This window comes from Dermacentor silvarum, chromosome 5, assembly GCF_013339745.2.
Source record: "Dermacentor silvarum isolate Dsil-2018 chromosome 5, BIME_Dsil_1.4, whole genome shotgun sequence".
NCBI classification, from domain to species: Eukaryota; Metazoa; Arthropoda; class Arachnida; order Ixodida; family Ixodidae; genus Dermacentor; species Dermacentor silvarum.
In genome coordinates this window covers 169,875,516-169,890,107 of record NC_051158.1, presented here as the reverse complement: position 1 = coordinate 169,890,107, position 14,592 = coordinate 169,875,516, and the positions used below count along the sequence as shown (strand labels likewise).

Genomic DNA, 14,592 nt, shown 5'->3' with positions numbered 1-14,592 from the left:
GCCACCATACTATCGCTGACGACCCCACGTTACGAGCAATGATTCGTTATGAGCAATAATTCGAGAAGAATTAGAGTATCTTGGCTTTGCCACAGGGCCTATGCCTCCTCATGCCTCGGATACCAGTCTGCGAGACGTTGTCAAGGAGGAATTGGCATCCATGGCTGGTGTAGCATACACGGACCCTCTAGCCCCTAGGGCCCCACCAGTGTATGCACAAGTAGCCACAGCTTCTGCAGTCATCGTTCCACTGATGCCTCCAACACCATCGCTGGCCCACATGGCTTCCTCGACTACCAGCGTGCCTACCCAACCCAGCTATCCGCAGTGGCGTCCGCCTCGTCCCATCTGCTACTACTGCGGCTATCGTGGCCACACAGCACGTCTTTGCCGCAAGCGCCATGGATATGAGTGTTGCAGATACGACGTATACGAACAGCATGACTTTTCGCCTGGTGCTACTTTACAACGTCAAGGGAGCCTACATGACCAACGCCGTCCTTATTCTCCACCGCGCGGCCGCTCTCCATCACCTACTTTAGCATCCGAGACGGCTCCAACGTACCGTCCTGCGAGACGTCGCTCGCCGTCACCCCTTCGCTGCTCTACGTCCTCACTTAGACCTCCTTCTCAATTCGCCGAACGTCGTCCAGAAAACTAAATTATGCAGCTTCTGGAGGAAAAGCTGCATCGAACGACAGGACTGAAATTCCTCCATCGCGTCTGTGCAATATAGTATTGGTTGTAGTAGAAGGTGTACAAGTGGAAGCTTTGATAGACACTGGTGCTAGTGTTTCAGTTATTCACTGTGAATTGTGTTCGTGACTCCAGAAAGTTACCACCCCCTATGATGGACCTACACTACTCGCTGCTCACGCGGCTGCCATTCAACCTACCGACATGTGCACTGCGCGTATTTCCATCGATGGACTTCTGCATTACGTACAATTTGCAGTGCTAAGTTTGTGTGCCCAGCAGGTTATATTGGGATGGGATTTTCTTTCTACAGCCTCCGCCTCCATCTACTGCCGGCAACGCGTTCTCCACATGACCGACACGATCCATTCACTTCATGCAGATGACGCACCACTTCACTTGCTTGCTGCAGAAGATACCGCCCTACCTCCTTGGCATCAGAGAATTGTTACTATCATGTCTGATGTCATTGACCGCGGCAACGTGCTCGTACTACCATCTGCACGCTGTCTCGCAAGAGGGATAGCCTTTGCATCAGGGTTGGTTCGGTTTGATAATGGCTCTGCAGTTCTCTACGCTACAAACCCGACATCCGAAAAGATTCTCATACCTAAAGGCACTACATTGGCTTCCGCCACTGAACCGGAGTCTATTTCTATTTTTTCCTTTAAAGCAGCTTCCCCTGAAGTTCCTTCTATTGAACAGGCCGCATCTTCTGCTCTTGCAGCTGCCATCAGTTCCGACCTGACACCTTCAAACTCACAACAGTTACTTGCTTTGCTCCAAAACATGTAGCTTCGTTTTATGCGCATTCCACTTCGTTGGGTAAGATTTCAATTACGACGCATCGGATAGAGACAGATGGTACATCCATCGTGCGCCGTCGACCGTATCGCGTATTGCTAGCTGAGAGGAACGTCATTGATGCCATTAAACCCCATATATCATCATCATCAACGTCATTGATGAGAACATCACCGACATGCTCGAACGGAACATAATACGCCCCTCTGCTAACCCCTTGTCATCCCCCGTTGTTCTGGTTCGCAAAAAAGACGGCTCTGTGCAATTTTGTGTCGGCTACCGAGCACTCAACAAGATCACACGCAAGGATGTATACCCTCTGCCGGGAATAGACGATGCCTTGGGTTCCCTACAGGGTGCTGAGTACTTCTCGAGTCTCGATCTGCGTTCCGGCTACTGGCAGATACCTATGCATGAGGACGATAAAGAGAAAACAGCGTTTTCAACACCAGATGGGCTCTACGAGTTTAGTCATGCCATTCGGCCTCTGCAATGCGCCCGCAACATTCGAGCACATGATTGACACCATTCTTCGTGGCCTGAAGTGGAAGATTTGCTTGTGCTATCTGGACAATAATGTTGTTTTCTCGTCAACCTTCTCTCAGCACCTGAAACATTTGGACGAAGTTCTCACGTGCCTTGCCAGCGCTGGACTTCTGCTAAACACCAAGAAATGCCATTTTGCGAGCAAGACAATCAAGGTGTTAGATTAGACAATCAAGGTGGTAGCAAAGATGGCATTCGTCCTGATACTGACAAGGTTTCGGCAATTCTGCACTTCCCTCATCCCGAAAAGACCAAAGATTTGCGTAGTTTCTTAGGCCTCGCTTCCTATTTTCGCCGATTCGTACGAGACTTCGCCTCAAAAGCGTCACTTATGCACAAATTACTAGGCTCTAATGTTCCCTTTCTGTGGTCTCCCGAATTTGAATTGGCGTTTGCCCATCTGAAGCGCGCTCTTACATCTCAACCAGTACTTTGCCATTTTTATGAAGTTGCTCCTACCTTCCTGCATACGGATGCTAGTGGTCACGGCATTGGTGGCATCCTCCTACAGCGAGATGACTCTTTAGGTGAGAGGGTCGTCGCATATGCAAGTCGCATTCTGACAAACGCCGAGAAGAATTACACCATTACGGAGCAGGAATGCCTAGCTATCGCTTGGTCTGTGCAGAAGTTCCGACCATATCTTCAAGGCTGCCATTTTACCATCGTTACAGACCATCATGCATTATGCTGGCTTTCGACGCTGAAGAAATTATCTGGACAACTTGGTCGGTGGATTCTTCATCTGCAAGAATACGACTTTACTATTACCTACAAGTGCGGTAAAAAACACCAGGATGCAGACGCGCTTTCTCACTGTCCGCTTCCTACGACACCATGCAATGGTCCTCCAACTACCTTCCGTGACAAGCTTCGGCACGATCCCTATTCACATGCTTTCTCGTTGGCCACTGTAGACGAGATGCCTCCACACGACATCTTCTTCCAATCTCACCAACTTACTAACTCTTATTGTCGGTGCATCATGGACCACCTTCAAAGAGCTTCGCGCCTACCTAACGCCCGCCTTCGTCGACAGCTGACGCAATTTAAGATTGACAACAGTGTTCTGTACTGTCATGTCGATCACCCTGATGGTCAACGCTGGGTTCCTGTCCTGCCACGCTCTCTACGTGCTGATGTCTTGCAGGCTTCTCACAACAACATGACTGCTGGTCACCTTGGTTTCCAGAAAACCTATGACTGCATCAAACGTCGCTTCTACTGGCCCGGCTTGTCCGCCAGTGTAGTGAGGTATGTCGCTTCCTGCGCCCTTTGTCAGCGTTGAAAGCTCCCTACATCAGCCCCAAGCAGACAACTGCAACCGGTTCCGTGTCCGTCGCAACCATTTGAAGTCGTTGGCATTGACCTGTATTGTCCTCTTCCTCTGACACTCACCGGTAAACGATGGATTGTGACAGCCGTTGACCACTTGACACGCTGCGCTGAAACAGCCTGTGTGAGTTCTGCCTCAGCCTCTGAAGTTGCTGCATGCATACTTCAAGCCTTAGTACTGCGTCACGGTGCTCCTCGCGTCATCCTGAGCGACTGTGGAAAAGCATTCCTCCTCCAACTCGTAGACGAAGTACTCAAAGCCTCCGGAACCACCTACAAGACTACCTAAAGTTACCATCCGCAAACCAACGGCCTAACATAGCGATTTCATCGCACGCTATCAGACATGATAGCCATGTACATCGACCCGGATCACAGAAACTGGGACGCAATTTTACTGTTCGTGACTTTTGCGTATAATACCGCCGTTCAACGCATGACTGGTTACTCGCCATTCTACCTTGTCTATGGTCGTTCGCCCTGTCCCTGTCTTGACGTCTCTTTCTTTGCGCCAACTGTCAATCGATCTCCATCCTTCTGGGAAGAATATGTGTCCTGCATTCTGCGTTGTCGCCAGCTCGCCCGCATCAACACTGAAGCACGGCAAGAGGACTGCAAGCCGCATTACGACGCCTCTCATCACGTCGTGTGCTTGCACCCTGTTAAGGAAGTGCTGCTCTGGACACCAGTTCGTACTCCTGGCTTGTGTGACAACTTCCAGCTTCGATTCATCGGCCCCTACAAAGTCTTGGAGCAGACCTCTCGAGTTAACTATTGCGTGGCACCTGTTATTGTTCCAAATGACCGCCACTGCCGCGCTGCTGAGGTTGTCCATGTTTCCCGTATGAAGCCTTTCACGAGGCGTTCTCCGTCCCCTTGAATTGCGCCTAGGAGGGTGGCTCTTGCGCGGGGGGAAATTAGTGTGGGCATTTATTAAGCTATTCATTGTCATCTGTACATGATCATCGTCATGTGGGGTTCACTGGGGTTTATCATCACTTGTGTGGTTTTCTTTTGAGTGTGAGCTCTGCTTTTGGTGGGGTCGGCTCGCCGCATATCCGACACCTAGTTAACGTCGTGATAACTGCGGCGTCACAATATATGTATGTATGTATATATATATATATATATATATATCTTATGACGTCTCTGTTGGCACGACGTTTATTCGGCCCGAGTACTCGGGAGCGAACCAGCAAAGGCACACACCCGATGATGATGATCACACATAACTGAAGATGAGGATCGAGCAACGTAGAATGTTGATAATATACAGATGAAGAAGACATGCGTAATAAACGCCCACACTCATGTCCCCCCCCAAGTGGGAACGGCCATACTGGCCGCAGGTCAAGGTGACGAAGAATGCCGCGTGAAGGTTTTCATGCGGGAGACATGAACGACCTCAGTGCTGCGACAACGGTGGTCCTGACGGGCGATGTCTGCTCCAGGACTATGTAGGGCCCGATGAATTGCGGCTGGAACTTGTCGCACAAACCAGGCGTGCGAAGGGGCGTCATAGAAGTATTTCTTCACCAGGTCGGAAAGACACAACGCGATGGAAGGTGTCGTAAATGATCTTCCGGTCTTGTTGTCTGGCTGCTGTGTTTACGCGAGCACGCTGGCGGCACTGCGCGAGTCGTGAAACGAATTCTTCGCTAGACGATGCAGATAGGTTGACAGGAGAATTGAAGAAAGAAATGTTTAGAAGGAAAGTAGGCGACCGTCCGTAAACTAGGTAAAATGGCGAGTAGCCGGTGGTATGCTGAACGGCCGTGTTGTAGGCAAAAGTGACGAATGGTAGAAGCTTGTCCCAATTCTTGTGATCAGGCTGAATATGTATGGCGATTATGTCGGCAAGCGTGCGATGAAATCGCTCTGTCAAGCCGTTAGTTTGTGGATGGTAACTCGATGGTGTTTTGTGGGTGGTACCAGAGGCACGCAGCACTTCGTTTAATAATTGCGAAAGAAAGACTTTTCCACGGTCGCTTAGCAGTACCCGAGAAGCACCATAGCGCAGAAATATAGCTTGAAGGACGAAGTCGGCAACCTCCGAAGCTGAGCTAGTGATCACTGATGTTGTCTCAGCGTAACGCGTCAGGTAGTTCGATGGCGGTCGCTATCCACCGATTGCCAGCTGCAGTAACAGGAAGGGGCCCATAAAGGTCAATGCCAACAACCTCAAATAGTGCGGTGGGACACGGAATAGGCAGTATTTCGCCGGCAGGAGCAGAGGTTGGGAGTTTGAGACGCTGACACGGAGAACAGGAACCGACGTATCTCCCCACACTAGTAGAAAGGCCAGGCCAATAGTAACGGCTTCGAATGCGATCGTAGGTCTTGTGGAAACCGAGATGCCTAGCAGTCATGTCATCGTGGAATGCTTCGAGGACATGGGCTCGAAGAGAGCATGGTAGAACGGGCACCCAGCATTGACTGTCAAGGTGGTAAATACAGCATGCCATTGTCCAGCTTGAATTGTGCAAGTTGGCGTCGAAGCTGCGCGATAGGTGGGCGAGAAGCCCCAGAGAGGTGGTCTATCATACGCCGAAAATATGGGTCAGCCCGTTGGCGAGATGCAAATGTTTGATCGTCGCCCAGAGAAAGGTGGTCTATTGAGGTTAGAGAGGAAACCGGCGTAGAAGTGACATCCGAAGATCTGCTTTGCGACACAGTTGCCGAGGGGTCGAGTGGGTGTGCAGGAAGCGGGCAACGAGAAAGAGCGTGAGCGTCTGTGTTTTTTTCCTGACTTATGAATAATGTCTAAGTCATATTCTTGCAGGTGGAGAATTCAGCGACCCAGGTGTCCAATCAAGTTCTTGAGAGTGGAGAGCCAGCATAATGCGTGGTGGTCCGTAACAACTGTAAAATGACGCCTGTGCAAATAGAGACGAAACTTCTGTGCGGACCGAACAACAGCCAGGCACTCCTGCTCAGTTATCGTATAGTTTTTCTCGGCATCGGTGAGTATGCGGCTGGCGTATGCAACGACTCTCTCGCGCGAAGAGTTGTCGCGTTGCAGAAGAATTGCGCCGATGCCGTGGCTGCTAGCGTCTGTGTGCAAGAGAGTCAGTGCAGTCTCATCAAAATGGCAAAGCACAGGTTCAGACTTGAGGGCGCCCTTCAGCATGTCAAAGGCTGCTTCATATTCTTGAGACCAGAGAAAGGGTACACTGGAAGCAAGTAGCTTGTGTAGCGGCGCAGCGATGGAGGAAAAGTTCCGTATAAAGTGACGGAAATAAGAAGCGAGGCCAAGGAAGCTTCGCAAGTCTTTGACCTTTCTGGGCGAGGGAAGCGAAGGACCGCAGCAATCTTGTCAGCGTCAGGACGTATGCCCTCCTTGCTCAAGACTTGCCCCAGGACCTTAATAGATCTGCTGGTGAAATGGCATTTCTTCGTGTTGAGCTGAAGACCTGCGTCGGTAAGGCACGTCAGAACTTCATCTAAGCGTTGCAGGTGCTGAGGAAATGTTGATGAAAATACGACAATGTCATCCAGGTAGCAGAGGCAAGTTTTCCATTTCAGGCCTCGCAGCACGGTGTCAATCATGCGCTCAAAAGTCGCAGGTGCATTGCATAGCCCGAAAGGCATGACGTTGTATTCATAAAGTCCATCAGAGGTGGCAAACGCTGCTTTTTCTTTATCGTCTTCGTGCATTGTGATTTGCCAATAGCCGGAGCGCAGATCGAGGTTTGAAAAGTATTCTGCATCTTGTAGTGAATCAAGGGCGTCGTCAATGCAAGGCATAGGGTATACGCCCTTTCGAGTGATCATATTGAGGGCCCGGTAATTGACACAAAAGTGCACGGAACCGTCTTTTTTTCGAACCAAAACAACCGGAGATGACCAAGGGCTAGCTGAGGGCCAGAAGACCTTCTGTTGTAGCATGTCCGTGACATTTTCTTCTATGATTTCTTCTATGCCCACAATATGTATGTATGTATATATATATATATATATACAGGGTGTTTCACCGAACACTTTCAAAAATTCTTAAAGGTTGCCTGTGGCAGACAGCACAATTCTAGTTTATGAGCTGGTATACTCGAAGAGGCGGACATTACTTGCACAAGAAATTGAAATGCATAATCGAATAATTAACAGAAATTCACTAATTAAGTTTTTAACTAATTGCCTGATGGCCCATATTACAATTTACAAATTGTAGTCGTAGAGTTCGCAAGGCGGATCCACTTAGAACGAATTCTCAAGATGACACCAGTTTCGAGATATTAATTCCCGAACTTTGCGAAGAAATGCATTGGCGTTCCAGTTAGGTTCTAAACAAAACGTCGCTGTATGCATTGAAGCACAAAATTAACTGGAATGCCAATGCATTTCTTCGCAAAGTTCAGGAATTAATATCTCGAAACTGGTGTCATCCTGAGAATTCGTTCCAAGTGGATCCTCCTTGCGAACTCCACAGCTACAATTTGTAAATTGCAATATGGGCCATCAGGCAATTAGTTAAAAAGTTAATTAGTGAATTTTTGTAAATTATTCGATTATGCATTTCAATTTCTTGTGCAAGTAATGTCCGCCTCTTCGAGTAGACCAGCTCACTAATTAGAATTGGGCTATCTGCCACAGGCAACTTTACATAAATTTTGAAAGTGTTCGGTGAAACACCCTGTATAGGATACATACATACAAGCCGTTATATATATATATATATATATATATATATATAGTATACATTAATAATGTGATAAACTGTATTTCTTGTTGAGACAACAGTGCTGGATTTCACGAAGTGGGTCATTCAGTAATCACACAGACAAACACACACACACACAGATATATATGTGTGTGTGTGTGTGATTACTGAATGACCCAGTTCGTGAAATCCACACAGTTTGACCAAGAACGAATTTTGAATAGTAAAAAAAATCATACTCCACAGAGAGAGTAGTATTTGTGCAAGCTGCTGCTGCAGGGATTTGAGCTTTTTCCTTTTTCATTTTCTTTGACCTAATACATATATATATATATATATATATATATATATATACACACATACTAGGTCAATCAGAAATCGAGTGCGATCGGAGATCTTTGTTCATTTTGCGTGCTGTTCAGTTGCTGCAACGTCGCAGGGTGGCACTGTGCGGGATTTGTGATGACGGAAGGGAGACAGCCGCCAATCGGCCAGCAGTGAACTCCCCAGACGCCAAACATCCAGGGAGTTCGCTGTTTTTGGTGATGTCAAAATGACAACACGCGCCTGTCAATCAGTTTGATTACAAGCACGTCGTCTGCTAGGAGCAGAACGCAACAAGAGATGTGAAGTTCGAGCGGTCATCCGCTCTCTACGAGACTGGCTTCGCGTGGCACGTCTGGTAGATTGGATTGGATCTAAAGGGTGGCTACGGAATGGTTCACAGCTTGCCGATTGGCTGCTCTCTCCCTCCCGTTCTCACAAATTTTGCATACTGCCAATTTGTGACGTTGCAGCGACTGAACGGAGCGCATTTCGAAACAAAGATCGCCGATCGCGCCTATGGTCAACCAGCCGTGCTCCATTTGGGCTGGTCCGAAATAACCCTCAATACTTCTTGAATGAAGAAAAAAAGCGATATTTACCATTAGTAGCTATGTTGTATTATTTCATTGGCATGTCGTAATTACAATTTTGCTTTCAAATGAAAAGCATTGATATGGTAACTTGTTTTAATTTGTTTATGCAGCATCAAGGCCTTCCAGCTTTCAAGCTGCAACACCGGAAAGTGAGAAGTTGCATCAGGGATACCGCCACCACTGTAATTTCTGTGCCTATAAGACTGATAAAGTGTCTAATCTGAAAAAACACACTATGGTGCATACAGGCGAGCGGCCGTTTGAATGCCATTTGTGCCCTCAAAGCTTCTCGTCAAAATCCACACTGAATGTTCACCTGCGCACTCATACAGGGGAAAGGCCATTTCAGTGCCCTTTATGCCATCAGAGCTTCCCACAGAAGAGTAGTCTCAAGGTACACCTGCGCACTCATTCAGGGGAGAGGCCATTTCAGTGCCCTTCATGCTCTCAGAGCTTCCCTGATAAAAGTAATCTCAAGAGACACATGCGCATTCATACAGGCGAGAGGCCATATCAGTGCCGATTATGCCCCGAGACCTTTTTACATAGAAATCAGTTCATTAAGCACCAGTGCCACCACAAGTGAAAGTGCGAAATTTTTTTTACCTAACTGACTTTATTTAAGTAAATTGAATTGTGTGGTTTTATGTGCAGAAACCATGATTTGATTATGAGGCACACCATAGTCGGAGACTCTGGTTTTATTTTAACGACCTGGGGATCTTTGACGTTGCCCCAATGCATGGGACATGGGCGTTTTTGCATGTTGTCTCCATCGAAATGTGGCTGCCGCAGCCGGGATTTGATCCCGCGACCTCATGCTTTACAGTGAGTGCCACACCATAGCCGTGAGCCATACGACAGGTGACTTCATTCGAGTGCATCATTACACTTAGGAGGAGAGGACAAAAAGGCAGTAGCACCTGATGCGGTCCTCCCACCTGGGACAATTTTCACACAAGCTGTTGCAAACAAAATGGAAGTGATGATGTGGCATAAAGAAAGAGTGTATAGACTATTTTATGGAAGCGTTTTACGTTTTTAAACTTTTTGAAGTCAGCAAAAGTTTATTTTTAGTAACAGTTGGTTTGTACAACTCTATCCAAGTATCTATCCAACTCTATCCAATCTATCCAAGGTTTTTTGGACTTCCTGAATTTAACCTACTTCACCAACCGGAATGCAGGATTATATATATTTATAAATCTTTCTACAAAGATTGTGTAGCTGAGGTTTGGGTTACTTTCATTGTACACGTCTGTCCAATCTTCCTCATGTAACAAATATTGAAAACTTGAACGTGTCGTTAATTTTTCTATACAAGGTTGGCGGTGTTTTAGGCAGTACTGTCTTAATATTCGGAAGAAAAACAAAGAAAGGCAAATGGTCACTTATATCAGATACCATGATGACAGAGTGCACATCAGAAAGCAAGATATCTGAAGTATCAGCAGTAATACTAGTAGGCACATTGATATTGTTTTCACAACCGCAACTAGACATTACATCAATAAGCCTTCTCTTTACAAAAGAATAAGACTGCACATGAATCAGACTGCACATCAATATTAAAATCGCCCAATATTACCACAGGTTTTTTATTCTTTGTTACATCTGCAATTATGCCACTTATGTGTGAAATAAAATTATTTACATTACCAGAGGTTGGTTGATACACCAGTAACATTGTAATACCATTCATTTCCGCGATCAACAATTCATAGTCGGAATGGACAGACCACATATCCCTTAAAAAATTGAAGTGCATCCTATTTCTGACATCCAATGAAACACCACGACCGACTATATTCTTTCTTTATACGGACAGATCAACATAGCCATCAATTTCTGTGGTATCACTGCAGTCACTGAACCAGGTTTGAGTAAAGGCTAGTATGTCAAATTCATGCCGACAGGAATCGAGATACATAGTTATGTCATCTATTTTATTCTGCAAGCTTCTTGCGTTTAAACAAAGGACCGAGCAAAACCTGTTTAAGTTGCTCATTAAATGTGTCACATGGGCTTGAAACCGTGCTGTGATATAATAGCCATTGTTAGAGTAGTTATCCACGATGGAGACAATGGGCCGTAATCACACGGCAACTGCATCTGAGAGGTGCAGTTTATTGTGGGGTCCGGCTTTCACAAGCACCTTCCTTTTCTGACAGTGTTCATAAGCTTGGAAAGGTCAGACTCATTCAAGACAGGCAGAACTGGTTTTGCAATGCTAGTTCTGCTTTTAGAGCTTTCTTCAATTGCTCATTCGATTAGTCTTCCCAGAGCACTTTAAGAGTGCAAAGAAAGTCATGCAAGGCAACTGTGAGGCTGTGGGTCCAGTATTAAAGATATGGCTTCATCATTACTACTACTGGAGTATTCTTATGCATGTACCTGCCGCGGTGACTTAGCGGCTGTAGTGTTGCTCTGCTAAGCACGAGGTCGCGGCGGCCACAAAACACCCATGTCCCGCGTATTGGGAGCACATTAAAGATCCTCTCGTGGTCAAAATTAATCTAGACTCCCCCACTACGGCGTGTCTCATAACCAAATCATGGTTTCGCCACGTAAAACCCCAGAATTGAATTTCTTATGTAGTATGTAGTAAACTGCTGCAAAATAGATTGCGCTATCAGTGCACATGCATAGCTTCGTGCTATCTCGTAATGGTGCTTGTTTACGTTTGCACCGAGTTGTACTTGATTGTGCTTATTTCTCTGATTTTGACAGCCAAAATAAACGATTATTGTTCTGGAAGCCTACGTTTAGTGTGTCTTGGATGTTGCACTCAGCGCCCCGGCACGGTGCAGCAATGGCGTCGAGAAACGCAGGCACTTATTGAAGAGCACGGGCTTCGCTGCTTGTGCAATGTCGTGCCAAGTATCACCGTCTGATGACGACAAGGACAAGTGGACATCACGCGTCATTCGCATTGAGTGCTACTTTGAAGGGAACAACAATATCGCAGACGATGCACAGAACAGAGCGCTGCTTGTCTCGGCTTTCGAATCAAGGTCATTTGCAATCCTCAGTGCGCATTGCACTCTTTGTAAGGTGAACCAGCAAGGAAGCGGTTGAAATGCTACTACCCCAAGCCAAACAAGTGCAGAAAGCTTCAGATTTTTTTATTCATGGCCAAAACAATGACCACACAAAACAAAGAAGGCCATCTACAGGGATGTTGTAAATGCATAGTTTGACATAGTAGTTGCAATATGACCGGGCGGCTTGCTGTTCCATTCCGATGTTGTTCATTGGGAGAAATACATTCTAAACAACTATTTGACACATATTACTTCTCTAGATTGGTTCATATGATCTTTAAGAAGGGGCACACTGTTTGGAATTAAATTTGGTGGTCACAGTTTATGCAGGTTTTAGAAAATGTATGTCACGAAAACATTTTAGCATATTTTTCTGTGTTCATGTAACGTTTTGCATTCTGAACATTTTTTTAGCTTTTGATGCTGCATTCGCGAGTATAGTTGTTGAAACCAAACCGGATTGCCTAATTTTGGACTCTATATTTTGTTGGTGGCGGTGGTGAAGGTGGTGGCGTGGAGCAGAGGTAGAACACCCAGCTTCAAATCTGAAGGCCGTAAGCTTGAATCCCACTCCAGGCCACTACATTTTTCAGGCATGGAGTGGTCCATGACACCAGCAAAAAAAAAAATCGCCAAGAGCTAGTGGGGCTATACCAGTCCAGGTGCAACCAAACTAAGAAGGCCGACTAAGCTTCATCAAATCACTCCCTCACCGGAACAGGAATTGGCCTCCCTGGTGCAGTATTTGGCCACTACCTCCTTCATGACTCCTGAATACCTATATATTTTATGTCAATTACAGTGAATGCTTATACGCCTCTGTACAGCCACGTTACATTTCATCATCAGCCTATATTTATGACCACTGCAGGACGAAGGCCTCTCCTTGTGATCTCCAACTACTCCTGTCTTGCGCTGGCTGATTCCAACTTGCGCCTGCAAATTTGCTGACTTCATCACCCCACCTAGTTTTCTACTGTCCTCGACTGCGCTTCCCTTCTCTTGGTATCCGTTCTGTAACTCTAATGGTCCACCGGTTATCCATCCTACGCATTACATGGCCTGCCCAACTCCATTTTTCCACTCAATTTTAACTAGAATATCGGCTATCCCCGTTTGTTCTCTGATCGACACCGCTCTCCTAATGTTAGGCCTAACATTTTTCATTCCATCGCTCTTTGTGCGGCCCTGAACTTGTTCTTGAGCTTCTTTGTTAACCTCAAAGTTTCTGCCCCATATGTTAGCACCGGTAGAGAGGGGTCAGGCAAGGAGACACGATCTGTCCAATGATATTCACTGCATGCTTAGAAGTATTCAAGCTGTTAGACTGGGAAGGCTTAGGAGTGAGGATCAACGGCAAATATCTCAGCAACCTTCGGTTTGTAGATGACATGGTCCTATTCAGCAACAATGGAGACGAATTACAACAAATGATTGAGGACCTTAATCGAGAAAGTGTACGAGTGGGGTTGAAGATTAATATGCAGAAGGCAAAGATAATGTTAAATAGCCTGGCAAGAGAACAAGAATTCAGGATCGCCAGTCAGCCTCTAGAGTCTGTAAAGGAGTACGTTTGTCTAGGTCAATTACTCACAGGGGACCCTGATCACGAGAAAGAAATTTACAGAAGAATAAAATTGGGTTGGAGTGCATACAGCAGGCATTGCCAAATCCTGTCTGGGAGCTTACCACTGTCGTTGAAAAAAAAGTGTACGTTACATTTCCCATTTGTAATTTACCACTTCATGAACTGCGTCATACGATTTGTTGGCACTCTTTGGCCATCGCTGGCCCTTGCGCCAATAAACCCCATACAGTAAAACCTCGTTAATTCGGATAATTCGGCATCCCAACTCGTGCCCTTCAAAAATGCACATAGCCCTATGGCAGCAAACCTTCGTTAATTTGGCGCAAGATTGTGCGCACACAGGTCAATTAATTCCCACTGGAGGGAAGCCAAGGATGGCTTCCCTCCAGTGGGAGAAAGGAGACCAAGGAGAAAGGAAGAGAGAGAAAGAAAGAAAATCACCACGAAGGTCAGGGAAAGAAAGAGAGAAAATAAAAAGACAGAGAAAGAAAGAAAATCACCACGGAGGTCAGATACACACACGGCAAGCTTCGCTTACACCCATTTTCTCGGCAGGGGAAAAGCTGGTGATTTTTTATGATACCCTTGATAATTCGGCATTTGGATAATTGGACATTTTTCTTACTCCCTTGAGATCTGAACTAACAAGGTTTTACTGTGTATCATCATTGCCTTTAGTGTTGTTTTAAACAGGATATTTATCTAGTGTTATGCCTTGATGCTGGTCATCAGAAATTCTTGTTGATCGCACATCTGTTCTTCACATTCTATACCTTCATCTGTACCGTTGGTAGATGGAGAAATCGTAGCCATACTACGCACCACTTTCAGGATGTGTCATGCTACTTTTTGTTAATGGTGGTACCTTTGAGAATTTTTCCACATCATTATGACTGATGCTTTTAGTGCTGTTTGGTACAAGATAATATATGCTATTTTTCTATTTGTCTTATGTTTTGATAGCTATTAGGTTGCAATACACATACTTCTGTTTGGAGCTAT

The 14,592-nt window shown here is 46.1% G+C and overlaps 1 protein-coding gene across 2 annotated transcripts in view; it reads left to right on the top strand.

The window, feature by feature from the left end:
- LOC119453895 (zinc finger protein 664-like) overlaps positions 1-14,592 on the top strand; it is an 84,783-nt gene that overhangs the window by 63,360 nt on the left and 6,831 nt on the right. The window lies entirely within an intron of this gene.